This window comes from Hevea brasiliensis, chromosome 1, assembly GCF_030052815.1.
Source record: "Hevea brasiliensis isolate MT/VB/25A 57/8 chromosome 1, ASM3005281v1, whole genome shotgun sequence".
NCBI lineage: Eukaryota > Viridiplantae > Streptophyta > Magnoliopsida > Malpighiales > Euphorbiaceae > Hevea > Hevea brasiliensis.
The window spans coordinates 10,107,862-10,111,929 of NC_079493.1; positions in this window are offsets into that span (position 1 = coordinate 10,107,862).

Sequence of the window (4,068 nt, forward strand, 5' to 3'; positions counted from 1 at the left end):
CTTTCGGGTTTTCATCCTTGAGTTTTTTTTTTTTTTTTTTTTTTTTTTGTACTAGAGCTTGGGAAACTTTCTCTACCAATTGCTGCCCTGGTCGAGCTTGGCCTCTTGCCCTTATATCTACATGTTTAAGCCATCAGAGAAATCCACTTGTCCTTTGTATCTACGTGTTCAAGTTATCAGGAAATCTTTCCAACACTATTCAAAAAGCAAGATACATAATGTCACCTGAATTTGTAATCTCTTATTTTATGATTAAGCATTAGTAAGAAAAACAACACAATTTTCATGAGAAAATATGATAGGTGAAGGAAAAAGATGATGACAAAGGTGTTATTTTATTGGATAGACTTGTATAAGGATTAGGAGCAAGAATATGATTTACGACTTTGAACAGAAAGTGGTAGACAATTTCTAAAATTCGACAGATTAACTTTTAAAACCTCTTCTTGCCATGAATGCCAGCAGCCCTATCTCTTTGGTAATTCGATTCTTCTGAAAAGTACCTTAGTGCTTGAATCTCTAGATTTGGTAAACATTTCAACTGTTGTACTAATCTCCCTTATTCCTCTAAAGTTTTGAAGATGCCCTTTCAGGTTTTCATCCTCTTATGTTTTTTTTTTTCTCTTTATTTCAATTTTTCTCTCCTTTTATAGGACGCTTTTTCAGGTTTTCGCCCCTTTCTCATTTTGCAGAGAGTGCCCTTTCGAGTTTTCACCCTCTTTCACTCATTTTGCCAAGGACGCCCTTTCCGGTTTTCATCCTTGCAACCTTTTTTTTTTTTTTTAGGCAAAATACCTCTTCACCGCATCTGAGTTTACTGGGTTTGGAAACTCCTTTCTGTCCATGTGTGTCAATATTAGAGCTCCTCCCGAAAATGATTTCTTGACTACATAACGACCTTCATAAGCCGGTGTCCATTTTCCTCTCAGATCACTTTGATTCGATAAAACTTTCTTCAAAACAATGTCTCCGGCTTGAAACTCTCGAGCACAGACTTTCTTATTAAATGTTCGAGCCATTTGACTTTGATACAATTGACCATGACACACAGCAGCCAACCGTTTTTCATCAATCAAGTTAAGTTGATCCAACCGCGTTTGAACCCACTCCATGTCATCTAATTCTGCTTCTGCCAAAATCCTCAATGAAGGTATCTCTACCTCTATTGGCAAGACTACTTCCATTCTATATACTAGTGAGTATGGAGCTGCCCCAGTAGAAGTTCTCACCGCAGTCCAGTATGCATGTAGAGCAAATGGGAGCACTTCGTGCCATTCCCTATATGTGATTGTTATTTTCTCAATTATCTTCTTAAGATTCTTATTCACGGCCTCTACTGCCCCATTCATCTGTGGCCGGTATGGTGATGAATTGAGATGATGAATTTTATACTGATCACACAACTCTGAGACTTTTGAGCTATTCAAGTTTTTTGCATTGTCAGTTATAAGCTTATCAGGAAGACCATATCTACAGATAATGCTTCGTTTAAAAAATTTCACTACTGCATTCTGAGTAACACTGGCATATGATTCTGCTTCAACCCATTTAGTAAAGTAATCGATGGCAACAAGAACAAACCGATGTCCATTTGATGCTTTTGGAGTGATTGGACCAATAACATCCATGCCCCACATCGCAAAGGGCCACAGGGCTGCTAAATTGAAAAGCTGATGAGGAGGAGCATTTATTCTATTAGCATAAATTTGGCACTTATGACATCTTCGAAAATACTCAATACAATCCTTTTCCAAAGTAAGCCAAAAATAAGCCCGACGGAGAATCTGTCTAGCCATCATGTGTCCATTATCATGTGTTGCACAGTTCCCCTCATGCGTTTCAAGCAGAATCTTTTTAGCCTCTTTTGCATTAACACAGTGTAACAATTCCCCATCAAAATTCCTTTTGTACAGGATTTCCCCGCTAGGGAAATATCCTAAAGACATTCTTCTGATCATTCTCTTGTCATTTTTGCTTGCTTCTTGTGGGTATTCCCTTGTCTTGATATATTGTTGAATATCATAATACCAGGGCTTCCCATCCACTTCTTCTTCGATCATCAAGCAATAAGCAGGGTTATCTCTGGCCTTTATAAGAAGAATCTGTACTCCTTTACCTTCCTCAATTTGTGCCATGACAGCTAGTGTTGCTAGAGCATCGGCGCATTAATTCTTGTCACGACTTAAATGAGTAAAAGTAATCTCATCAAATTTCTTAATTAATTCAATGAGATATTTCTGGTATGGAATCAATTTAGGATCTCGAGTCTGCCATTCCCCTTTCACTTGATAAATTATTAAAGTTGAGTCGCCATATACTTCTAACTTCTTGATTTTCATTTCAATGGCTGCTTGTAAACCACTCACATATGCTTCATATTCAGCGACATTGTTTGTACATTCAAATTTTAACTTTATTGCAATTGGGAAATGTTTTCCACCTGGAGATACCAAGACTGATTCGATTCCACTACCTGATAAATTGACTGCTCCATCAAAATACATTTGCCAGACATCACTCTGCTCTCACATTTCTTCCTCCACTATATTTATATACTCATCGGGGAATTCAAAATCCAAATCTTCATATTCCTCAATTGGATTTTCTGCCAAGAGATCTGCTATAATACTTCCCTTTACTTCCTTTTTGGTTATATAGACGATATCATATTGGGACAGTATGACTTGCCATTTGGCTATTCTTCCAATAGATATGGACTTTCAAACACATACTTGATTGGATCTATTTTGGAAATGAGCCAGGTCTTGTAATTTAACATATAATGCTTAAGGCGATTAGTAGTCCAAGCTAGTGCACAACAAGTTCTCTCAACAAATGAATACCCAGCTTTACAATCATTAAACTTTTTGCTCAGATAGTAAATGGCCCTTTCTTTCTTATCAGACTCATCATGTTGCCCCAAAACACATCCCATTGAGACCTAAAGAACTGCCATGTACAACATTAATGGTCTGCCTAGAATAGGTGGGACCAGAATGGGTCGATTTGATAAGTAATTCTTAATCTTTGCAAGTAGCAGAGTCATTTTTTCTCAATAACTTGAAAATTGGTTCAGCTTTGGCTGTGAGATTAGAAATGAATCGAGAAATGTAATTCAGTTTCCCTAGAAAGCTTTGAACTTCCTTTTCAGTCTGCGGTGGTGGCATCTCCTGGATAGCTTTGACCTTATCGGGGTCAATTTCAATTCCCTTCTCACTGACAATAAATCCTAACAATTTTCCCGATTTCGCCCCAAAGACACATTTTTGCAGGATTCAGTTTCAGTCTATATTTCCTCAATCTTTCGAACACTTTTTGTAACACTGCCACATGGCTTTTTGCCCCTCTTGATTTAATAATCATATCATCCACATAAACTTCAACTTCTTTGTGCATCAAGTCATGAAACAAAGTAACCATAGCACGCTGATATGTTGCCCCAGCATTCTTGAGCCCAAATGGCATGACTCTATAGTAGAAAACTCCCCACTGGGTGATGAAAGCTGTCTTTTCCTTGTCTAGCTCATCCATTAGAATCTGATTGTAACCAGAGGCTCCATCAACACAAGAACACCTGCCCAAACCTGCGGCATTATCAACTAGTACATCGATATGTGGGAGAGGGAAATCATCCTTTAAGCTAACTTTATTGAGATCTCTATAATCCACACATACCCTTACTTTACCATTTTTCTTCATTACTGGAACCACATTAGCTACCCATTCAGGATATTTTACCACTTTTAGAAACCCAGCCTCATATTGCTTTTTGATTTCATCCCTAACCTTTATCAATATGTCCGAAAGCATTCTTCTAAGTTTTTGCTTCATAGGTATCGTCCCTGGTGCCAGAGGGATTTTGTGGGTTACAATGTGCGGATCAACTCCTGGCATGTCATTATAAGTCCAAGAAAATACATCTAGGAACTCTTTGAGTAATGAAACCATTTCATTCATCTCCTCATTATCTATGACTTTTAACTCCTTTTTATCCTCTTCTGTTCCCAAATTCGATGTGTTCATTCCGTCACCACAAGGTATTAGACTGGGTTCATCTATTTCTAGTTG